We start from the raw sequence: 25,864 nt of genomic DNA, 5'->3' as shown, positions 1-25,864 counted from the left end.
GTGTCAATCCATTTCATTGAGAGTCTTCCCCTTTTTTGCTGACCCTATAGCATGATGTCTTTCTCCAAGGACTGGTCCCTCCTTACAAAATGTCCAAAGTATGTGAGACGTAGTCTCACCATATGTCTCAGTTATCTAGTGCTGCTATAACAGAAATACCACAAGTGGATGGCTTCAACAAACAGAAGTTTATTCTCTCACATTTTAACAGGCTTGTTGTTGTTAGGTACAGTTGAGTTGGTTCCAACTCATGACGACCCTATGCACAACAGAACAAAACACTGCCCTGTCCCGCACCATCCTCACAATTGTTCCTATGTTTGAGCCCATTGTTGCAGCCACTGTGTCAATCCATCTTGTTAAGGGTCTTCCTCATTTTCAGACCTTCTACTTTACCAAGCGTGATATCCTTCTCCAGGGACTGATCCCTCCTGATAATATGTCCAAAGTATGTGAGACAAAGTCTCACCATCCTTGCTTCTAAGGAGCATTCTGGTTGTACTGTCTAGTAGGCTAGAAGTCCAAATTCAGGGCATTAGCTCGAGGGAAGATTTTCTCTCTCTGTTTCCCTAGACTAGGAGCTTCTCAGTGCAGGGACCCCAGGTCCAAAGGACACACTCTTCTCCCAGCATTACTTTCTTGGTGGTATGAGATCCCCCTGTCTCTCTGCTGGCTTCTCTCTTTTATATCTCTAAAGAGATTGGCTTAAAACACAACCTAATCTTGTAGATTGAGTCCGGCCTCATTAACACAACTTCCTCTAATCCCATCTCATTAACATCATGGAGACAGGATTTACAACACACAGGAAAATCACATCAGATGACCAAATGTTGGGCAATCACACAATACTAGGAATCATGGCCTAGCCAAGCTGATACATATCTTGGGGGGACACAGTTCAATTCATGACACCATCCTTTCTTCAAAGGAGCATACTGGCTGTACTCCTTCCAAGACAGATTTGTTTGTTCTTCTGGAAGACCATGATACATTCAATATTCTTTGCCAACACCGTAATTCAAAGGCATCAATTCTTCTTCAGTCTTCTTTGTTCATTGTCCAGCTTTCAAATACATATGAGGCGATGTGTGGTTGCTGAGGCTGGAAAGTCCTAAGTCCGTGAGTCAGGCATCAGGCTGGAGGCTTCTCCTGACTCACATGGCTGCAGGGGCCGATGAATCCAAGATCGACAGGTCAGATGGCAGGCTCAAGTTCCAAGAATTGGAGGTCAGATGATGGACAAGCCAAATGCAGAATTCAGAGCAGAGAAAAGCCAGTGAGATTTGCCAGAATCTCCACATATATTGGATGCAGGCCACACCCCCAAGGAAACTCCCTTTCAACTGATTGGCTACTCATAGCAGATCTCATCACAGAGAGGTTACATTATATCAGATCTCGTCATGGAGGGGATTACATCATTACATAACTGCCAGACTACATCCTAACTGGCAAACCATTGAGAATCATGACCCAGTCAAGGTGACACACAACCTTAACCATCACAGCTAGATACCCTTTAGTTACTATGGAGGGGGGGATCCCTTGGAAATGACCCAACAACATCTGTTCTTGACTTAGTGATTTGCAACAGGTCCCCAGGTCAGTCACAAGGAAATTGCAATACCCTCCTTTGTGAGAGCACAACTTTCCTGTAGAGTGTTTTTGCTGTTGTTAGGTGCTGTCGAGTTGGTTCCGACTCATAGCGACCCTATCCTCAACAGGATGAAACACTGCCCGGTCCTGTGCCATCCTTACAATCGTTGTTATGCTTGAGCTCATTGTTGCAGCCACTGTGTCAATCCACCTGGTTGAGGGTCTTCCTCTTTTCCACTGACCCTGTACTCTGCCAAGCATGATGTCCTTCTCCAGGGACTGATCCTTCCTGACATGTCCAAAGTATGTAAGATGCAGTCTGGCCATCCTTGCCTCCAAGGAGCATTCTGGCCTCACTTCTTCCAAGACAGACTTGTTCATTCTTTGGCAGTCCATGGTATATTAAATGTTCTTTGCCAACACCACAATTCAAAGGCGTCAACTCTTCTTCAGTCTTCCTTATTCATTGTCCAGCTTTCACATGCATATGATGAGATGATTGAAAATACCATGGCTTGAATCAGACGCACCTTAGTCTTCAGGGTGACATCTTTGCTCTTCAACACTTTGAATAGGTCCTTTGCAGCAGATTTGCCCAACGCGGTGCGTCTTTTGATTCCTTGACTGCTGCTTCCATGGCTGTTAATTGTGGATCCAAGTAAAATGAAATCCTTGACAACTTCAATCTTTTCTCTCTTTATCATGATGTTGCTCATTGGTCCAGTTGTGAAGATTTTTGTTATCTTTATGTTAAGGTGTAATCCATACTGAAGGCTATGGTCTTTGATCTTCATTAGTAAGTGCTTCAAGTCCTCTTCACTTTCAGCAGCCAAGGTTGTGTCATCTGCATAACACAGGTTGTTGATGATTCTTCCTCCAATCCTGATGCCCCGTTCTTCTTCATATAGTCCAGCTTCTCAGATTATTTGTTCAGCATACAGATTAAATAGGTATGGTGAAAAAATACAACCCTAACACACACCTTTCTTGGCTTTAAACCAATCAGTATCCCCTTGTTCTGTCTGAACAACTGCCTCTTGATCTATGTAAAGGTTCCTTATGAGCACAATTAAGTGTTCTGGAATTCCCATTCTTTGCAGCGTTATCCATAATTTGTTATGATCCACACAGTTGAATGCCTTTGCATAGTCAATAAAACACAGGTAAACATCCTTCTGGTATTCTCTGCTTTCAGCCAGGATCCATCTGACATCAGCAATGATATCCCTGGTTCCATGTCCTCTTCTGAAACCAGTCTGAAATTCTGGCAGTCCCCTGTCGATATACTGCTGCAGCAGCTTTTGAATGATCTTCAGCAAAATTTCGCTTGCATGTGATATTCAAGATATTGTTCTATAATTTCCATATTTGGTTGGATTACCTTTCTTGGGGATAGGCATAAATATGGATCTCTTCCAATCAGTTGGCCAGGAAGCTGTCTTCCATATCTCTTGGCATAGACGGGTGAGCACCTCCAGCGTTGCATCTGTTTGTTGAAACATCTCAATTGATATTCCATCAATTCCTGGAGCCTTGTTTTTTTGCCAATGCCTTCAGAGCAGCTTGGACTTCTTCCTTCAGTACCATCAGTTCCTGATCATATGCCGCCTCTTGAAATGGTTGAATATCAACTAATTCTTTTTGGTATAATGACTCTGTGTATTCCTTCCAACTTCTTTTGATGCTTCCTACATCGTTTAATATTTTCCCCATGGTATCCTTCACTATTGCAACTCAAGGCTTGAATTTTTTCTTCAGTTCTTTCAGCTTTAGAAACACCGAGCGTGTTCTTCCCTTTTGGTTTTCCATCTCCAGTTCTTTGCACATGTCATTATAATACTTTACTTTGTCTTCTCAAGAGGCCCTTTGAGATCTTCTGTTCGGTTCTTTTAATTTATCAATTTTTCCTTTTGCTTTAGCTGCTCAACACTGAAGAGCAAGTTTCAGAGTCTCCTCTGACATCCACCTTTGTCTTTTCTTTCTCTCCTGTCTTTTCAATGACCTCTTGCTTTCTTCATGTATGATGTCCTTCCACAACTCGACTGGTCTGTGGTCACTAGTGTTCAATGTGTCAAATCTGTTCTTGAGATGGTCTCTAAATTCAGATGGAATATATTCAAGGTCATATTTTGGCTCTTGTGGACTTGCTCGGATTTTCTTCAGTCTCAGCTTGAACTTGCATATGAGCAATTGATGGTCTGCTCCACAGTCAGCCCCTGGCCTTGTTCTGACTGATGACATTGAGCTTTTCCATCGTCTCTTACCACAGATGTAGTCAATTTGATTTCTGTTTGTTCCATCTGGTGAGGTCCATGTGTATAGTCATCGTTTCTCTTGGTGAAAGAAGGTATTTGCAATGAAGAAGTCGTTGGTCTTGCAAAATTCTATCATTCGATCTCCGGCATTGTTTCTATCACCAAGGCCATATTTTCCAACTACGGATCCTTCTTTGTTTCCAACTTTCACATTCCAGTTGCCAGTAATTATCAATGCATCTTGATTGCATGTTCGATCATGCAATCAAACATGCAATCCTGTAGAGTAGATATTTTAAAATCCAGCTATATACTTTTTCATGAGACACAGCTGTTCGAATCCACCATCTGCTCCTTGGAAACCCTATGGGGCAGTTCTACTCAGTCTTACAGGGTCGCTGTGAGTCATAATCAACTCGACGGGCAATGGGTTTGGCTTTTTTTTTTTTGGTGTAACCTTTAGAAATTTATTAGTATTATTGGATCAAAAATACTTTAAGATAAATAAAAGCACTATTAGGAGTAAATAGGTCACTATACGGCAGTCTGCTTCCATAAAGATTTGCAGACTTGGAAACCCTATGAGTCAGTTCTACTCTGTCCTATAGGGTCTATATGAGTTGGAATCGACTTGACAGCAATGGGTTTAGTTTGGTTGATTTATATAATATTTAAGGAGCCCTGATGTCACAGTGGTTAAGCGATCAGCTGCTAACCGAAAGGTTGGTGGTTCGAACCCACCTGCTACTCCTTAGGACAAAGATATGGCAGTCGGCTTCTGTAAAGACTACAGCCTTGGAAACTGTATGAGTCAATTCAGTTCTACTCTATCCTATAGGGTCGCTATAAGTTGGAATGACTCCAGAGCAACGAGTTTGATTTTGGTTTAAGGTGGCACAATGTGTTTTACAAACATTTAACTCAGTAAGAAAATATAACAAATCTAAACTTGTATAGCCTAAAGAAATAGACTTCAGAATATTTAAAGCAAAAATTGATGGCTCTACAGGAAGTAATTGGCAAAGCCATCATGATAGTGAGAGGTGTAATCTCATTTTTCTACACTGCTAAGAGATCACGCCAACATAGGTATATAAGGTTTGAAAAGCACAAAAGTACCTTGATCTTATGGATACATCAGCTTGTATCAGTACATCATTCCATCATAAGGCTGAATAATATTCCATTGTATGGGTCTACCACCTTTGGTATATCCATTTGCTAGTTGATGGATATTTCAGGTTATTTCCATTTTTTGGCTGTTGTGAATTAATGCTGCTATGAACATTCATGTATAAGTTTCTGTATGAACGTGTTTTCAATGCTCTTACGTATATCCCTAGGAGCCCTGGTAGTGAGATGGTTAAGCCCTCAGGTGGTAATCAAAAGGCCGTGGTTTGAACCCTCCTGGCTATCTGCTCCCATAAAGATAACAGCCTAGGAAACCCTATGGGGCGATTCTGCTCTGTCACATGGGGTTGCTATGAGTTGGAATCGACTAGATAGCACCCAACAGCAATGTGGTAAATTTATATTTAACTTTTGAAGGAAGAGCCACCATTTTACATTCCCACCTGCAATGTATGAAGATTCTAATCTCTCTGCATCGTCACAAAACTTGTACTGTCTCTTTTTTTTTTAAATTACAGCCATCCTAGTGGGTATGAAGTGGTATCTCATTGGCTTTTTGATTTACTTTGCATTTTTCTGGTGACTAATGATGTTGAGCATTTTCTCATGTGCTTACTGGTCACTTGTGTATCTTCTTTGGAGAAAAAAATTTTTTTTTATTGAGTTGTGTGTCTTTTTACTGCTGCATTGTAGGAGTTTTTATGTTCTGGATACTAGTTCTCATCAGATACATACTTTGTAAATATGTTCTCCCATTCTCTGCGTTATCTTTTCACTTTCTTGATCATACCTCAGGTTTTGTCTCCTGAAACCAGGATGTTGGCCCTGGTCTGCATATGCTGAAAATGGGAAATGCTGGGAATTCTACATTTTAGCAGGAAATCCTCGACTCCCTAGAAAACCAGTACCTAGATGAACTTTAAATACACAGCATGTCTTGTGTCACAAAATCCAAGTGTTTAAAGAAGATAAACAGATATGACATATGAGACCTCATTCCAAATGAGGCTGTGCTCATTCTCTTTAAAAACTGCTTCTAATCCAAATCTGCACCAGGACAACCATCAGAATTCCTGGGAGCCTGTCTGTCTTTGGCTGCCTTTGTCCCACGTCCATGGTCCCTGGGTCCCTGGGTGCGCCTCACTACTAACTGAGGAAGAAAGGCCTGGTGCTCTGCTTCTGTAGGATTGCAGTCAAGAACACCCTATGAGGTAGTTCTACTCTGTAACACAGTGGGGTCACCTTGAGTCTGAATTGGCTTGAGGGGAACACATTTGTTCATTTTTGGTTTGGTTCCATGTTTACTCCTGGTGACATGTCTGATGGCAGCCTGGCTTGTGAAGCTGTGCACTTCTTAGAGCTAAATGATGCTGTGTCCTGCCTACAAGTCTGCACACACAAAGGAGAGGAGAGAACCAGCGTGAGAGAGTAAGAGAAAGAGAGGAGAGAGAGAGTGAGAGAATGAGAGCGAGAGACCAAAACACAGGAGAGAGAGAGATAGTGAATACTGCTGGTCCTGAGTCTTCTCCTGGGTCTCTTAGAGATTTTCAGGTCCAGATGTTGGCCCAGCAGAGTTCAAAACCAGCCTTGCAAAGAGATTCTGGCCAAGTCGACTTTCTGGAACATTCACCAGCAACCCTGCAATTTAAAACAAAAGAATGGTTTGAGACCCCAAAATGCAAGAAGTTACCTTTCTTGAAAATTGGCCCTCACTGCTCTGGGATTCTGACTTAAACCCCAAACCAGCAGGTTTGCATGCATCCTCCTCGGACTCTGAGGAGAAGCCGCACTGACTGCACGTTCATCACTTTTGTGCCCACCTGGTGGGGATGGGGTTACACGGCTCGTTAGGTCGTGCTAGAGGAGCAAGAGTTGTTGTCAGAAGCAGGGGCAGAGGGGAACAGAGTTTGGGCAGCTTAAGTCCACAAGAGCTAAACAACAACCTTGAGTATATCGCACCTCAATTTAGAGACCATCTCAGGGATAGTTTTGACGCGTTGAACACTAATGACTGAAGACCAGACGAGTTGTGGAATGACATCAAGGACATCATGAAGAAAGCAAGAGGTCATTAAAAAGACAGGAAAGAAAGAAAAGACAAAAATGGATGTCAAAAGAGACTCTAAAACTTGCTCTTGAAGTCAAGTAGCTAAAGCGAAAGGATGAAATGATGAAGTAAAAGAGCTGAACAGAAGATTTCTATTAAAAAAAAAAAACTCTAGTCTTCAGTGTGGGTTATACCTCAACATAAAGAAAACAAAAATTCTCACAACTGACCAATAAGCAACATCATGATAAACAGAGAAAAGATTCAAGTTGTCAAGGATTTCATTTTATTTTGATCCACAATCAACACCCATGGAAGCAGCAGTCAAGAAATCAGGTGACATATTGCATCGGGCAAATCTGTTGCAATAGACCTCTTTAAAGTGTCAACAAGCAAAGATGTCACTTTGAGGACTAAGATGCACCTGACCCAAGCCATGATGTTTTTAATGACCTCATATGCATTGGAAAGCTGAGCAATGAATAAGGAAGACCAAGGAAGAATTGATGCCTTTGAATTGTGGTGTTGGTGAAGAATATTGAATATACTATGGACTGCCAAAAGAACAAACAGATCTGCCATGAAAGAAATACAGCTTTCCTGTATGCTCCTTTGAAGCAATGATGGCAAGACTTTATCTGGCTTACTTAGGACACATCATCAGGAGGGATCAGAGCCTGGAGAAGGACATCATGCTTGATAAAGTAAAGGGTCAGCAAAAAAGAGGAAGACCCTCGACAAGATGGATTGACACAGTGGCTGCAACAATGGGCTTAAGCATAGCAATGATTGTAATGGTGGTGCAGGACCAGGCAGTGTTTCATTCTGTTGTACGTGGGGTCGCCATAGGTCAGAACTGACTTGAGGGCATCTAACAAGGACAACAAGTCTAAAACAGATGTCTGAGCAACCAAAACACACCCATTGGAAGAAATTGTCAGCTATAGTCATAACAAAATAACTGCCATTTACTGAAAATCTTTGATATACTAGGGACTTCATACATTGCTTCTCATACTTACAACTACTGCCTCCATTTCATAGATGAGAAAAATGGACCCCAAAGAGGGTATGTTTGGTGTAGCTCTTAAAAGCATGGTCTCTGGAGGCAGCCAGGCCTGGTTTTGAGCCATGGCTCTCGCTATTTGTAGCTCTGTACCTTTGGGCAAATTATGTACGTTCACTACAAACTACCCCCTCTACAGGGTGGGAAGCCTTGGTGGCGTAGTGGTTAAGAGCTACGGCTGCTAACCAAAGAGTCGGCAGTTCGAATCCACCAGGTGCTCGTTGGAAACCCTATGGAGCAGTTCTACTCTGTCCTGTAGGGTGGCTGTGAGTCGGAATTGACTTGACGGCAATGAGTTTGGGTTCTGCTACGTGGGGAGAAACATCCCTCCTTCTTGACAAACGGCCTGGAGATCTACTTCTGAAAACTCAGCCGCTGAAAACCCCACGGAGCACAAGTCTGTTCTGACACACGTGGGATTTCCACCAGTCAGAATCGACCCCCGGGCCTTCCTTTTGAGGCACTTTTGGGTGCAGATGGTGTTAACTGTTGGCACTACTCAGGGTCTCCTCTGCAGTAACTCTTAATCCTTAGCTGAGCACTTGCCTCCTAAAACGAAGCCTGCATTCCCAAGCCTCTAGTGCAGCTGGAGGGGACGGCACAGTGGTTAAGAGTTCATCTGCTAACCAAGATGTCGGCAGTTCAAATCCACCACCCGCTCCTTGGAAATCCAATGGGGGAGTTCTATTCTGTCCTATAGGGTTGTTATGGGTTGGAATCAACGCCACGGCAATGGGTTTGGTTTTTTTTAATGCAGCTGGGACTAAATTGTGCCCAATGGAGTCTAAGAAGCGGCGTGTGGCGCACTCAAGGTGTGCCATTACCAGGAGGGTAACACCTTCCTGCGGCTTCTTCCTTCTGACTGGCTGGGCGTGCCCTGGATTGCTCTGAAGCAACTTTGACAGTGAAGTGTAAACCACCGGGTGGATGGGCAGCCCTGAGGCCAGGTGCTGGGCCACTGATGATCAAGGAGTGCCCCCTTGGGAGACCTACTTTTGCTGTCTAGTTGACTCTGACTCATGGCAACCCCACATGTGTCACAGTAGAACTGTGTTCCATCAGGTTTTCGGTGGCTGATTTTTTGGAAGTAGATTGCCAGGCCTTTTTCCAAGGCACTTCTGGGTGGACTCAAACCCCCAACCTTCCAGTTAGCATTTGAGCGTGTTTTCCCTTTGCACCACACAGGAAAGCTGGAAAATGTTCCCTTGTGGAAGCCATTGTTGACTTGGAGTTTATGACTCTCAGAGACCGACCTAATCTTGACTAATACTTGAAATGAACCAACACAGGAAAAGCTGAATTCCATTCCTATGACGAGTGAGCATTGCAAATATTCTCACCAACAGGAATGAAACCCACCCTCACCTGTGAACAATTAAAATAATAAAATGCTGTTTCAAGCCAACAATTGTAATATTAAAATGTGTTTTATACCATCAATCAAACAACCGAGGATCTTTGTTTGTGACCCTCAGCCTGACCTCATAGCACACTTTGTTCTTGAACGTGGTCTAACAATTGACCTTTGATATGAACTCTGGTTCTTGGTAAATCTATGTTGTTGTCATATTAAATTAATGTACAAATTCTTACGATCCTAATGAAAATATCAGTAGGCTTTTTTAGCATCATAAAATTTTACTAAATTACATAAAAATTGAAAGTGTGTGATAATTCAGTTAATGTTATCAATTATTTTTTGAGAAGTAACCACATAAATGGAAACCCTGGCGGAGTAGTGGTTAAGTGCTACAGCTGCTAACCAAGAGGTCGGCAGTTCAAATCCGCCAGGCGCTCCTTGGAAACTCTATGGGGCAGTTCTACTCTGTCCTATAGGGTCGTTATCAGTTGGAATTGACTCCACGGCAGTGGGTTTTTTGGGTTTTGGTAATCACATAAATGTAGTGGAAATATTGCCTTGCCACTAGCTCCCCCTTCAGGCCTGGAGGACTTACTTCTCCAGCTTCTGGGTGTACCTTGGGCTGACCACCCTTGGCCTCTGGGCCTTCAAGGAAGAACTGGTAGGTGAGGGAGACAGGCCTGATCAGCTGGCCCTAACTCAGTCACTCCAAAGGGCTATCCCAGTTTCAGAGCCCTACGGCAGTGAGGCAACCTTTTGTTAGATGCCATTGAGTCATTGAGTCAGTTTTGACTCAGAGCAACCCTATGTACAACAGAACGAAACCCTGCCCAGTCCTGTGCCATCCTCACAGGCAGTGATAAGTTTGAGCCCATTGTTGCAGCCTCTGTGTCAATCCATCTCATTGAGGGTCTTCCTCTTTTACACTGACTCTTCATTTTACCAAGCATGACGTCCTTCTCCAGGGACTGATCCCTCCTGATAACATGTCCAAAGTAGGTGAGACAAAGTCTCGCCATCCTCGCTTCCAAGGAGCACTCTGTAACTAGTGACCTAGAATTCCAACCTTGCCTCAAATGGACCAGAGCCCTAGTGGTGCAGTGGTTAAGAGCTTGGCTGCTAACCAAAAGGTCAACAGTTCGAATATACCAGCCTCTCCATGGACACTGTATGGGGCAGTTCTACTCTGTCCTATATGTTTGCTATGAGTCAGGATCAACTTAATGACAACAGGTTTGGTTTTTTTAATGCAGCTGGGACTAAATTAGGGTGACTTGGTGGCACAGTGGTTACGAGCTATGGCTGCTAACCAAAAGGTCAGCAGTGCGAGTCCACCAGCAGCTCCTCGGAAACCCTATGGGGCAGCTCTACTCTGTCTCTTAGAGTCGCTATGAGTAGGAATCGACTCGACACCAATGGCTATTTGGTCTCAGATGGACCTCCAGGGACTGTTGACTGAGGCCTAGAAGAAAAGCTGAGTGAAGCAAACCTCTAAGCCCCTCACCTGCCCTTCTTGGATGGTGACATGTGGAAATGCAAAAGGAAGTGTCTAGAAGCTTCTATATGTTTGATAATGGCTTGATTTGAAAGTGCTTGATGAAAAAGTGCCAAAGAGGGTGCCAAATGTGAACAAAGCGTTTCGATCGCCCTTGTCCAACCCCCTGCCTCTAGCCCATGCCCAGAACATGCCCGGACCTTCCACTGCTTCTACTTCCTGAGTGTAAAAGTATGTTCAGTGCTGACCTCCAGCTAAGCAACACAAACGAAGGAGGCGGTGGGAAGGAGTGGTCGCCAGGCCCGGGAGCGTGGTCTCCTGCCTCCAGCTCCCTCCCAGCACACTTCAGTGTCTTTTGCGTTTGTGCCCTCTCCATTTCTCCCGTCCATTTTCCTTCTGCCCTCTCCGCTTCCTTCCCTTTCCTCGCCAGTGTCACATCGAGAGCACTCCTTTAAAGCTTTCTGCACACCACACCACTCTGTGTCAGAGGCAGCTTTCTGCACACCACACCACTCTGTCAGAGGCAGCTTTCTGCACACCACACCACTCTGTCAGAGGCAGCTTTCTGCACACCACACCACTCTGTGTCAGAGGCAGCTTTCTGCACACCACACCACTCTGTCAGAGGCAGCTTTCTGCACACCACACCACTCTGTGTCAGAGGCAGCTTCCCAGAGACATCAGGAAAATAAGGACACGAGAAACTTGTCCTACCAGATTCTAAAACACAGTACGAAGCTGCCATGGAAATGGACAAGCAGATGAAGTAAATCCTGAGGGATCCCCTGACATGTGCATAAAAATGTGGTTTACGCTAGTTATCACTGCAAACTGATGTGAAGTATGGATTAGTCAATAAATGGTTGAGGCAAAAGGCTTATGATTTGGAAAAAAAAAAAGCTGGTCCCCTAACTTACTGCTTTTACCAACATAAATTCCAAATTGATCAATGATTTAAATGTAAAAAAAAAAAAAAACACAAAAGTACAAAAAGAAAGTATGAGTTTTTAAAAATACGTTCAGAAAGGTTTTCCTAAGCATACCAAAAAATAAAAATACGTTGCTGCATGGTTTAATAAAATAAATTAAAAAATTTGTATATGGCCACCCTGAGAGTATGGCCCCCTGACATCCTTTTAACTAAATACTGAAGTCACTTCTGAGGTCCATCTTTCAGCCAAAGATTAAAACCCAAAGATTAGACAGGTCCATAAAACAAAATGAGACTAAATGGGCACACCAATCCAGGGGCAAGGCCGAGAAGCCAGGCGGGGACAGGAAAGTTGGTAACGGGGAAGCCAAAGTTGAGAATGGAAGAGCATTGACATGTCATGGGGTTCGCAATCAATGTCACCAAAAAAAAAAAAAAAATTGTATGTGGGCAAATATGCCATACAGAAAGGAAGGGCTAGTTCCTTGACATAAAACAAACACTCGCAGATTAATGAGAAAGGCTTGACAAAATAACAGGTGAATGATATGGAAAGTGAGTTTCTAGAAAAGGAAGTACAAATGGCTGATAAATATGAAATGATGCTGTATCTCGCAAGCACTTGTAGGAAAGCGAAGGGAGACACTAGGCCTGGCTTATCAGCCAGCAGACAGACAGCAGAGCAGCAAGATCCCATCTGCCGAGAGCGAGACGGAGGGAAACAGAACGTGCTGCACCGCATCCGCTGGCGGAACGTCAGGATACGCTTTTGGAGGGCAACTGGTTAAGGCCAAAGGTTAATTTGTGCACACTTTGTCATTCTGCTTCTACAAATTTCTCCTATGAATACAAGCACCTGTGTTCAAAAACAGATGCGGAGGCATGGCCACTGTGGTGGTGTTTAGCATAGCAGAAAACTAGGAAGTTTACAGCTGATCTACAAGGGGCCGGTACCAGATAATCATGATATTTCCATACGACGCAATGTTCATGCAGCCATCAGAAGAAAGAGGTAGAGCTGTACCTAATGACGGTGCCCTGGTGGTACAGTGGTTAAGAGCTACGGCTGCTAACCAAAAGGTCGGAAGTTCAAATCCACCAGCCACTCCTTGAAACCCTATGGGGCAGTTCTACTGTGTCCTGTAGGGTCGCTATGAGTTGGAATTGATTCGACGGCGGAGGGGGGGAGGGGGGCACGTTATTGAAAAAGATGTGAATAGCAGAAATAAACATGTAGAATAATTCTATCTGCATAGGAAATCAATAACAGTTAAGGTAAGCTCCCCTCCCCCCAAAAAAGAACCTGTTGTCATCAAGGTGATTCTGACTCACAGGAACCTTACCTGAGTTAAGATAGGGATAAAATAGAGCCAGCGGTGAAGTTAGGTATCTGGGTATGCAATCTTGACATTCTCCTGCTTAAAAATGTTAGCAAGGTCCAAAGTCTTTACTACAGTTTACAAGGCTTTTCATGATATGGTTCTTGTGACTTTTCCAGTTGTAAATCTACCCAGCTGGCCAGTATACAAACCCGATGACCAGCCAGTATACAAATCTCCCCATCAGCCAATACACAAATCCCCCAACCAGTTAATGTACAAATTCCCCGCCCAGCCACACACAGTTATTTTGATTTAGTCTTGTGAGCCATGAATTCTCTTGCTTTCTGGCTATTTCAATACAGTTCCTCTGATTGGAACACTCACCCTATTCCAAAGGTCATGCCCAAATTTTAACTTAGATGTCACCCCACGGGCTCTACACCGACATCTAGATTACATTCCCCCTGACTTGTTGCCACAGCACCTGTACAACCCCATCACAGCATCTCTCATGTTACAGTACAAATACCTGCTCATTTGTGTGCATCTCCCTATTGACTGTGAGGCTGTGAGGTCAAGGGTCATGACTGCTGTGCTCCCAGCTTCACCTCTAGTTCCTCCCCAATTCCTGGCACCTCATTAGCATCCAATAAATACTTGTTACATGAATGAATCTTGCCATGAAGCCGCAGTTAAGAAATCAAAACATGCTTTGCTTTGGGCGAATCTGCTGCGAAAGACCTCCTTAAAGTGTTAAGAAACTAAGATGTCACTTTGAGGTGTGCATGACTCAAGCCATGGTATTTTCAATCACCTCATATGCATGTGAAAGCTGGACAATGAATAAGGAAAACCGAAGAAGACTGGTGTCTTTAAGTTGCAGTGTTGGCGAAGAATATTGACTATACCACGGACTGGAAAAAGAAAGAATAAATCTGCCTTGGAAGAGGTATAGCTAGAATGCTTCTTAGAAGCGAGGACGGCAAGACTTCGTCTCACATACTATGGATGTGTTGTCAGGAGGGATTGGTCCCTGGAGAAGGATGTCATGCTTCATAAAGCACAGAGTCAGCGAAAAAGAGGAAGACCCTCAAAAGATGGATTGACACAGTGGCTGCAACAGTGGGCTCAAACATAGCAACAACTGTGAGGATGGTGCAGGACCAGGCCGTGTTTCATTCTGTGGTACACAGGGTCACTGTGAGTCGGAGCCGACTTGATGGCACCTACCAACAACAACAACAGCAGCGACCTGAATGATTAAAGGGTGTACAGGGAGGTAAGTATGAAGAACTACCGAGAGGTGCCACAGAAGAAACCCAAATGCGAAGAAGGAGTCCAGACAGCGTTTCGAATCTGCTATCAATGGTGGAAGCAAAGCAAGGAACATAATTTGCATCTTAGGGCTATAGGAAAAGACGTGGTTGCAAACAGGACTCCAACTTAAACCAGAATGTGCAAAAATGGGGCTGTGATGAAAGCCTCCACTGAGCTAAATGTGCGGGTGCTGTGTGGCCATGTTGAGTTTAGTGGGGATAATGAGCATGGGCCCGTGATAGAAAATTTACAGCCAGTGAGAGTCAAAGTCAAACGGCGAATAAGCTGATATTATGTTTTCGGTATAAAAAATAACAGAAACCCAAGGAAATTAAAGTCTATAGGGTTTATTCAGACCCCCGGGTGGTGCGAATGGCTAAGCGCTGGACTAACTCAAAGGTTGGTGGTTTAAACCCACCCAGAAGCACCTCAGAAGTAAGGCCGGGGGATCTGCTTCCGAAACGCCACAGCCTTGAAAACCGTTGGGAGAAATTCTGCTCTGCACACGTGGGCTTGGCATGAGTCAGAGTTGACTCAACAGCGACTAACAACATTAACAGTGTTTTTTCGAGTAGTTAATCTGTATGCATACAGGGAGACCTCTCTGTTCAGAAAAAAAACAAGCAGAGACTCGTTTTTGGCCACTTACAATGAGATTTTAAGGAAGAAAGAGGAAATAGAGGAGAAAATTAACCACTATCTAATCTTTAATCTTATTGACCGGACCCTGCCCCTCCTCTGAGATCAGCTGACCTCAGTGACTAGTGTTGTCTGTGGCCTGGCCAGCCCCGCCCCTACTCTTTGCACGAAACCTCAGGTATTGTCTGGGGCCGGGGGTTAAATCATAAAGGCACCACACCTATTCCGGAGATTCTAAAGTTTTAGAATTATCTCCCAGGAAGCGAGGGAAATTACCTAAACTTAAATTCTTTGCACAAAACAAGCTCTGAGGTAGTTTATGGTTAACAGATGTCTTTGTCACAAAGTGGAACCTACTCAACTTTATGGTCATTGTGTCTTCACATACTTTTTTGTTCCCTGTTTTTCTGGGTACATTCCACAAAGGTCCGAGACCTCTGAGAGCTTCCCTACGTGCTCAGGAATCTGTCACTTTGGGCCTCGGTTTTTTTTTAATCAGAGTTTTCGTATAAGCACCCAGCGCTATCAGCACTCCCTGTCACTGGTATGTGGGAGGGACGTTAGGAAAGAGCTGGAGTCAGACACCATCGCTCCACAGAGACCCTGTGTGCTCAGCAACAGAAAGCCTCTAGGGCAGGAAGATGGCTCCGGGGCCTCACTCACAAAGCAGAGTGGCTAGGGAGCCAGGATTAGGATTTCTCCAGGATCTGTGTGCAGAGTTGCCACCTGGCCTTCTGGCCCTGGGACGAGGCACCTTCCTCTTTCTCTGGGTGTGACTCCTACCTCCTGTGAAGAAATGGTGCGGGCACCGTATTTGTGCCCCCGAGCCTGCCCCTCCAGCAGATGACTTGGACTAAATGTGAGTCATGACTGGAGCCAGGCCCCATCTGCTTCTTTTCGCCTAAGAACCTGGCTCTGGGACTGTCAGAGAGCAGAGGCAGCAAGTGGGTAGAATTGAAAATATGTGGGCTCTATTGTCAAGGAAATACAGCCAGTAATGGTATCTACTGAAGCAGATAACCCATCACAACCTGAAATTTGCCGTCAGGGATGAAAGAAATTGCAAACTTTAGTAACTCCCAGCATTTAGAATCCTACCGACAGTAATGTGAGCCCTAGGCAAACAAATACAGAAACCTCTCTCTTCTCAAAAGGCTGCCATGCCGGTTGAAGTAACTGCCCAGGAGGTGGTTCCACAGAGAAGAGTCCCAGGAGGACATATTAGCAAGTTGTCCAACCAGCTTGAGCTGCCTACTCTCGGAATATCAAAGACTTCCTCCCTGACCAGCAGCTAGAGCCAGAGCGAGAGCAGGACAAGATAAGGAGAGGGGATAAGAGACGACCAGGACAGCCAGGACCATAGCAGGGGTCCAGCACCTCGGCCAGCCTGGAGAGAATCCTGTGGAAGGTAAGGTGTGTGAATGGAAAACACACTTCTGAGGAGCCAACAGCTCTTGGACATAAAGCCAGCTCTGGGTGTGAACGTAAAATGTGTCTGTCAGTGACTTTGTTGGCTGTAAGGGGCAGTTTCCAGGCCCCATGGCTAGACCTGGCTGGGTCAAGGGGTGGCTGAAGGGTTGACTGGAGAGGCTACAGTTCAGGTCCCAATGGACTGGTGCCTTTTTCTGAGTCTCCGTGGCCAGCAGCTGAAGACACAGGTGGTGCAGCTGAATTAGTGGGCTTCCCGGAGCCTGAGGAGGCCCTCGTAGGCAGACACAGGCTGGGGTTCATGCTGTGGACTGTCAGTGTAGACTGCTCTGTCTAATCCTCAGGGCTTACCCCTCAAATTCCTCTCAGAGGAGACCTGCCTTAAAAAATAAAAATAAAAAATTCTGGGAAAAAAATAATTAATGCCAAGTAATGTTGAACTAACCCGTTGCCGTCGAGTTGGCTCTGACCCAGGGAAAGCCGGCGTGTGTCAGAGTAGAACTGTGCTCCACTGGGTGTTCAGTGGCTGACTTTTCACAAGTAGATCACCAGGTCTTTCTCCCAAGATGCCTCCGGGTGGCCTTGAGTCTCCAACCTTTTGGTTAGCAGCTGAGTGTGTTAACCGTTTGCTCCACCCAGGGACTCCAGAGTGAGACTGTTGTTGTTGGGTGCCATTGAGTCGATTCTGAGTTATAGTGACCCTATAGGTCAGAGTAGAAGTGCCCCATAGGGTCTCCTAGAGATGGGGAAAGCCAGAGATGACTCCAGAGGAGAGGGAAGGCACTGTGCTGAGCAGGTGGAATGGACAGATCATATCTGAGAGGGAATCTAAGCAGCCAGGTGTTCACATCTAATCAATCAGCCATGAGCTCCTTGGGAGCAGGAATCTGCCTGTCTTCACGTTTGCTGTGCTTGGTGCTGTGATTGCTACATAGCAGGTGCTGAGTCATGGCCAATGCGCCACCTGTCAGTAGAGGCTTGGGTGTTGCTACGATGCTGAACAGGTTTCAGCAGAGCTTCAAGACTAAGACAGACTAGAAAGAAAGGCCTGACGATCTACCTCTGGAAGTCAGCCAGTGAAAACCCTATAGATCCCAATGGTCCTATGGTGCAGGATTGGGTAGCATTATGTTCCATTGTGCATGGGGTCCCCATGAGTCGGGGCCGACTTGACCACAGCTAACAACAGCGCTGAAGTAATATGACTCTTCTCTTTCTATCTCCTGAAGCAGAGTTTTTAAAGACCTCATAGTTTTTCCTAAAGGGTTGTACGTAAGTACATGTGTGACATCGAAGGCAAAAAACAGGCAGGCGAGGAGGCTGGGTTTGCCCAGATCATTGCAATAAGGAGGGCTCTCAGGTCTGAGCCTCAGTGTACCTCGGCAGGTGGGTTTGCCTTACAGTTGTCCAGGGAGGAGTGGACAGGTCACAGGTGGGGTGACTGACAGCAGGGTTGTTTGCAACCAGGGGAAATCTCAGCCAATCGACTGAACAGGAAACACCTCTGGTCTAGCTAGCTTCAAGAGGACAAACAGTTGTGACCTTAGCTAACCTTTCATGAAACAAAGAACGGGGGAGTGGGGGGCAGTGTCTGTGTCTGGCCTCATCAGCAGGTTCGGGCCATAGGGGAAAGGTCTGTGTTTGGCCTTGTCATGGATAAGAAGAGTCATCGGTGAGTCTTAGGGGGTCATGAGGAAAAGTAGACAGGGGTCTTATCTGAGTCATATTGGGGAGGGTGGCTCTTTGCACCAAGCCAGTTCTCTGAACCTAAAAGTTTCGTCAGATTTTAGAAAACAAGAAGTTGGTGGGATTTCATAACTGCACTATTTTGGGGGAGCACACGGCTCAGGGCAAGTTCAACCTTGTCAGTGGAAAATAACATATTTCATAGTAAATGTTGAAGGACAGTGAGTGTTATGGATTAGACTGTGTGTCTTCAAAATATGTATTGAAATCCTGTCCCCTGTACCTGCAACTCAAAAGTTCAGCAGTTCAAATCCTCCAGCCGCTCCTTGGAAACCCTACAGGGCAATTCCACTCTGCCTTAAAGGGTGGCTATGAATCAGCAAGGGGGTTGGTTATACCTGCAATATGTTCCTGTTTGGAAATAGTGTTTTCTTTGTTATTTTAAGTACATCATACCCGGATAGGGTGGGTTCTAAATCTCATCACTTCTGAGTTATATGAAGAGCCTCATAGACACACAGCCACGGGAAGACAGACGCCATGTGAGAGTGGAGTACACATCAAGAAATACCAAGGAACTAAGGAACACCTGGGGCCACCAGCAAGGAAAGAACCCACACAGCCAAGGCTGTGATTTGGACTTGTAGCCTCCAGGACTGAGAAAATAACTTTCTGTCCTTTAAAGCCCCAACTTGTGGTATTTCTGTTACAGCAGAACTAAGAAACTAAGGCAATGGGTTGGCTGTAAGGTTTTCTCACTTCCAGAATCCCAGGTAGAAGTGTAGATCCTGAACAGGGTGGATTATCCAATAAGCAAGGTAAGCACAGGCTTACTTACTAACCTGTAGTGAACGATTTCACATGGGTTTCACCACACCACAGCAAATTGAAACCTATGTGAAATCGTTCACTAAAGACTAGTAAGTAAGCATGAGTAAGCCCATGCTTACCTTGCTTACTGGGCCTTCTGCCCGGTCAGGGACTGTAAATTTGAAAAGAGGCTTTGATTCTGTAGGAAGATGTGGTGGGGTTGGGAGAGACAGATGCCATCCATACCTAGAAGCAGAACCTTCGATGTGGTGAAAAAATGTGAAATTGTTCATTTCAGAGTAGTAAGTAAGCACAGGTAAGCCTGTGCTTACCTTGTTTATTGGATAATCCATTCTCGATTCCATATCTGAAAGTGAAGCTGGGTCAGGTACTAGGGAACCAAGGTGTGTTGTAGGTACATTTGGAAATGATTGATGGTGTAAACCTAGCCCTGAAACACGCTTCCTCTCTCACTCCCCTGCACTACCCACCAGCTAGAAAGGTTTGGTGGAACAGGATAAAAATGTATGTGATGTACACACATACACCACACACACACCCTTAAACTTCATTCTTTAATAGGGGTCTGATGAGTGAAAGAGACTAGGTAACAGAGGCCCCTTATAAGGTTGAAAGAGAACTTCTAACTATGTAGTTGTTTTAAGAGTGTGGTCAAATGAAAGCACTTCCAGGAAGAAGTATCGACAGTAACTTAAGGTATCCAGAAGACAGGAATTTGCAAACCTTTCAAAGAAATATTGGCTCTTTAGGGCCCTAGGGCCTTTCAGTAAGTTATTCAAGAGTGTCAGAATCTCACAGGATATTAAATCCTTTCTGGGAATATTAACACAAAGTCGGGGTTTCTAGTAGAGTCTGGACATTCAACCTCATGACAGAGCTGAAGCAAATTCTACTAAATCCAGCAAATAGTCACTGAATGCTCTAACTAGGTGCAAGGTGTCCCTGGGTAGCACAAACAGTTAAGCCTTCTACTAATAGCCTTAAGGTTGATGGTTCGAACCCATCCAGAGGCATCTTGGAAGAAAGGTCTGCCAATCTGCTTCTGCAAGGTCACAGCCATGAAAACCCTACAGAGTGCAGTTCTACTCTGCACACATGGGGTCGCCATGAGTCAGGAATAACTCAGTGATAACTGTTCCGTTGTTGTTTTAACTTAGGTGCAAAACACGGCGCTTGGGCAAAAGTGTGCCAAGTCCAAGGACACCTAGCTGCTGACTCATCTCCCTTTCAAATTGCTTGCTTTGCACAACCCTGCAGAACAAAGCTTAGGCTCTTCCCAAAACCTCAGAACCCAGTGCCGTCGAACTCAGAGGCGGGTGTCAATCTTTCAGGGAGCTGCACTGGTATTTTCAAAACAATGTTGGTGCAAGACTAAGCGCGCAGCTGCTAACTGAAAGGTTGATGGTTCGAACCTACTCAGCAGCTCAATGGGAAAAAGACCTAGTAATCTGCTCCCATAAAGATTACAGCCAAAAAAAACCCTATAGGGGAGTTCTACTCTGTCACATGGGGTTGCGATGAGTTGAAAACCAACAACAATAACATATACCTTCTACTGCATCACAGAAGAGATTTTCTACCTGCATTTACTGTCCTGATCTTCTGTGGATCATGAGAACACAGGTTCGTGGGCTCCACAGAGGCCTCTAGCACAGCTGATGACACCTAGCCATCCTAGTTCAAAACACAGCTGTTCAATAAATGAATCCAAATATCCAACTCTTAAAAAATAAGAGAAATGCAGTGAAAAGTAGTGGTTTACAAACAATTTTAAAACATCTGGGCTGGGAAGGAGATGTTGTCGTTGTTAGGTGCCATCGAGTTAGTCCCGACTCCTAGCAATCTTATGGATGACAAAACGATACAATGCCCCATCCTTCACCATCCTCACAATGCTTGTTGTGCTGAGCCCATTGTTGCAGCCACTGTGTCAATCCATCTCATTGAGGGTCTTCCTCTTTTCCACTGACCCTCTGCTTTACCCAGCATGATGTCCTTCTCCAGGGACTGATCCCTCCTGACAACATGTCCAAGGTATGTAAGATGCAGTCTCGCCATCCTTGCTTCTAAGGAGCATTCTGGTTGTACTTCTTCCAGGACAGATCTGTTTGTTCTTTTGGCAGTCCATGGGGTATTCAATATTCTTCACCAACACCACAATTCAAAGGCGTCAACTCTTCTTCGGTCTTCCTTATTCATTGTCCAGCTCTCACATGCATATGAGGTGATTGGAAACACCATGGCTTGGGTCAGGGGCACCTTAGTCCTTAATTGTTCATATTGTTTGCTTTTCAACACTTTAAAGAGGGTTTTTTGCAGCAGATTTGCCCAATGTATGGGCCTTTTTATTTCTTGACTGCTGCTTTCATGAGTATTGATTATGGATCCAAGTAAAATGAAATCCTTGACAACTTCAATCTTTTCTCCATTTATCATGATGTTGCTTATTGGTACAGTTTGGAGCATTTTTGTTTTCTTTATGTTGAGATGTAATTCCTACTGAAGGCTGTGGTCTTTGATCTTCATCAGTAAGTGCTTGAGGTCCTCTTCACTTTCAGCAAGCAAGGTTTTGCTATCTGCGTATCGTAGGTTGTTAATAAGTCGTCCTCCAATCCAGACGTTGTGTTAGTCTTCGTATAGTCTGGTTGCTCAGCATACAGATTGAATAAGTTTGGTGAAAGGATACAACCCTGACCCACATCTTTCCTGACTTTAAACCATGCAGTATCCCTTTGATCTGTTGAAGCAAATGCCTATTGATCTATGTACACATTCCTCATGAACACAATTAAGTGTTCCGGAATTCCCATTCTCTGAAATGTTATCCATAATTTGTTACGATCCATAGTCAAATGCCTTTTTTTTTTTTAAACATCTTTCTGGTGTTCTCTGCTTTCAGCCAGGATCCATCTGACGTCATCAATGATATCCCTGGTTCCACATCCTTTTCTGAATCTGGCTTGAATTTCTGGCAGTTCCCTGTCAATATATTGCTACAGCCACTTTTGAATGATGGTCAACAAAATTTTACTTGTGTGTGACATTAGTGATATTGTTGGATGATTCCACGTTCGGTTGGATCATCTTTCTTGGGAATAGGCATAAATATGAATCTCTTCCAGTCGGTTGGCCAGGTAGCTGTCTTCCAAATTTCTTGGCATAGATGAGTGAGCGCTTCCAGCACTGCATTCGTTTGTTGAAACATCTCAGTTAGTATTCTGTCATTTCCTGAAGGCTTGTTTTTGGCCAATGCCTTCAGTGTAGCTTGGACTTCTTCCTTCAATACCATTGGTTCTTGATCATACGCTACTTCCTGAAATGGTTAACACTAACCAATTCTTTTTGGTACAGTGACTTTGTATTCCTTCCATCTTCTTTTGATGCTTCCTGCATTGTTTAATATTTTCCCTGTAGAATCCTTCAATATTGCAACTTGAGTCTTGAATTTTTTTCTTCAGTTCTTTCTGCTTGAGAAATGCTGAGCATGTTCTTCTCTTTTGGTTTTCTATCTCCAGGTCTTTACACATGTCATTATAATACTTTACTTTGTCTTCTGGAGCTGCCTTTTCAAATCTTCTGTTCAGCTGTTTTACGTCATCATTTCTTCCTCCTGCTTTAGCTATTTGATGTTCAAGAGCAAGCTTCAGAGTCTCTTCTGACATCCATTTTGGTCTTCTCTTTCTTTCCTGTCTTTTTAATGACCTCTTGCTTTCTTCATGTATGATGTCCTTGATATCATTCCACAACTTGTCTCGTCTTCGGTAATTAGTGTTCAACCCATCAAATCTTTTCTTGAGATGGTCTCTAAATTCAGGTGGGATATTTTGGCTCTTGTGGACTTGCTCAATTTTCTTCAGTTTCAACTTGAACTTGCACAAGAGCAATTGATGGTCTGTTCCGCAGTCAGCCCCTGGCCTTGTTCAGACTGATGATATTGAGGTTTCCCATCATCTCTTTCCACAGATGTAGTCAATTTGATTCCTGCGTTTATGTTAGTGGGAAAAAGGTATTTGCAATGAAGTCACTGGTTTTGCAAAATTCTATCCTGGTGTCTCCAGCATCATTTCTGTCACCAAGGCGATATTTTCCAACCACTAATCCTTCTTTGTTTCCAACTTCCGCATTCCAATCGCCAGTAATTATCACTGCATCCTGATTGCATGTTCAATTAATTTCAGACTACAGAAATTGATAAAAATATTCAATTTCTTCATCTTGGGCATTACTGGTTGTTGCGTAAATTTGAATAATGGTCATACTAACTGATCTTTCTTGTAGGCATATGGATGTTATCCTATCACTGACAGTGTTGTACTTCAGGATAGATTTTGAAATGTTCTTTTTGAAGATGAATGCAAAGGCATTCCTCTTCAAGTTGTCATTCCCAACATAGTAGACCATATCATTGTCCAATTCAGAATGGCCAATACCAGTCCATTTCAGCTCACTAATGCCTAGGATATGATGTTTATGCATTCCATTTCATTTTTGACAATTTCCAATTTTCCTAGATTCATACTTCATACATTCCAGGTTCCAATTATTAATGGATGTTTGCAGCTGTTTCCTCTCATTTTGAGTCATGCCACATCAGCAAACGAAGGTCCTGAAACTTGACTCCATCCACATCATAAAGTTCAACTCTGAGGAGGCAGCTCTTCCCCAGTCGTATTTTGAGTGCCTTCCAACCTGAGGGGCTCATCTTTCCGCACTATATCAGACAACATCTCACTGCTATTCATAAGTTTTTCACCGGATAATTCTTTTCAGAAGTAGACCATCAGAGCCTTCTTCCTAGTCTGTCTTAGTCTAGAAGCTCAGCTGAAACCTGTCCACCAGCAGTGACCCTGCTCGTATTTGAATACTGGTGGTATAGCTTCCAGCACCACAGCAACACGCAAGCCCCCACAGTATGACAAACTGAAGGGGTAAGAGGAAAGAAAACAAAGCAGCCAATGGATGAAGAGAAAAAACTATAGAGTCTGAAGGCTAGAAATGTACATTTTCCTCCTTAAGTTCTTGTTTTCATCCTATTAAAAAAGAAAAGAAAAGAGACAGTGAGAGAAAAAAAAAAAAAAACAGTTGCTGCTGAGCCATTCTCACTCACAGTGACCCATATGTGTCAAGAGTAGAAATGGGCTCCATAGGCTTTTTAATGGCTGATTTTTTTGAAAGTAGATTGCCAGGTCTCTGTGTGGACTTGGATTTCCAGCCTTCCAGTTAGCATGTTGACCATTCGCACCATCCAGGGACCCCTATTTCTCAACATAGAGTTTGCATGTTTCAGTTTTAGTAGGTATGACTATTTTCTGGCCACTGGGAATACACAGCTAAATATCATGTCATTAACTGACCACACGTGTAAGAAAAACACAGAGACATCAAGCGTTACTTTGAAAAACACAATGTTGCTTCTAAATGTCCCAAAAAAGCAATGGCCCAGCTTTTAGGGTACAGACACACCGTCTGGGATTCCAAAGGCCAACGGACACAGATCATTTTGTTACCCAACAGCGGGTGTTTAAAAACGTTCAAGATGGATGGCTTTCTGCTGTGGAGGCTCTTCAGTTCTACTCCCAGGAGCCTCTTTTGGCCTCCCTGGATGGCACAAATGGTTAAGCAATGGACTCCTAACTGAAAGTTTGGATGTTCAAGCTACCCAGAGGTGCCTCGGAACAAAGACCTGGAGATCTGCTTCTAAAAGGTCACAGCCTTGAAAACCCTGTGGAGGATATTCCTACTCTGCACACACAGGGTCTCCAGGAGTTCGAGTGGACTCAACAGCCACTAACAGAGCAGCAGGAACCCTCAGAGTCCCAGGGCAGGCTGAAGTCACACCCAGGAGGCCAAGCCCTGCTGGAGACATCACACTGTAAACTCAGAACTCTCACTCCGCCTTGTGAGTCATAATCCTCCCCAGTTCTCAAAACACATCATCAGCTGGTCTTTCTCCTCCGTGGAGGGAGAGCGGCCTCCCTTTGTACCCCTCCACTCCTTCTCTGCTTTCTGGCCCTACTACGTGGAGCTGTAGCTGAGGGGCAGGAGGTGCACCTTGCCTGAACCAGCACGTGGGTACCTGCGCAGAGGGAGGGAGCTGGAGTTGAGAGCCTGGGTTAGAGGGCCCATCCCACCACCACGCTGGCCCCCTACCAAGAGCAGACACAGGGACAGAGGGGCCCTGTTCTGGTGGGGTTGCGTGTCTCTGCTGTGTCTACCACCTAGTAGGTCTCGGGGCATATTTGTGAATGTGATGACGGTTGACACAGACATCTTCATAGGCCTGTCCTCTCCCCACCATGCTCGCTGCTCCTTCCCAGCTCTGGACACAGGCTGGGCCTCAGGGAACAGTTGACCCCAGAGGGAGAAGGAGGTTGAATATAGGTGATTATGTGCGGCCTGGAAACAGTTGTCATCTCCATAGGGGCCAGAAGGATCACCTAGTGGGCTGGTGGGATGGGCGAGAGGAGATGTTTGCACTCAGCCTGAAAGGCTAGAATGGCCTGAGCAGGACTTCCCTTATGCCATGCTGGTTCTGGTAACAGCTTTGGAGCCACGTGCTCTTCTTTGCTTTTGTTTTATAAACCACTGGGAGTGCTGTGCTTAAAAGCAGCAGAGCCACTTGCCATCAACTTGACCCTGACCCACAGCAACCCCACATGTGCTCTGTAGGGTTTTCCATGGCTTATTCCTCAGAAGTAGATCACCAGGGCTATCTCCCAAGGCATCTCTGGGTGTACTCAAACCTCCAACCTTTTGT

General features: G+C 44.6%; 1 protein-coding gene across 2 annotated transcripts in view; it reads left to right on the top strand.

The window, feature by feature from the left end:
- The window catches only part of UNC93A (unc-93 homolog A), a 145,514-nt gene that overhangs the window by 69,487 nt on the left and 50,163 nt on the right, over positions 1-25,864 (top strand). The window contains exon 1 of one of the 2 annotated variants that reach the window (XM_049905442.1): positions 15,779-16,570. The exons of the other annotated variant lie outside the window; for it this stretch is intronic. The gene's annotated coding sequence lies outside the window, so the exon portion shown is untranslated. Of the gene's footprint in view, positions 1-15,778; positions 16,571-25,864 lie in introns of those variants that run through there. 2 annotated transcript variants of the gene reach the window in all.

Source organism: Elephas maximus, chromosome 1 (genome assembly GCF_024166365.1).
Source record: "Elephas maximus indicus isolate mEleMax1 chromosome 1, mEleMax1 primary haplotype, whole genome shotgun sequence".
NCBI classification, from domain to species: domain Eukaryota; kingdom Metazoa; phylum Chordata; class Mammalia; order Proboscidea; family Elephantidae; genus Elephas; species Elephas maximus.
The sequence above is the reverse complement of the archived record's forward strand: the minus strand, read 5'-3'. Positions and strand labels throughout refer to the sequence as shown.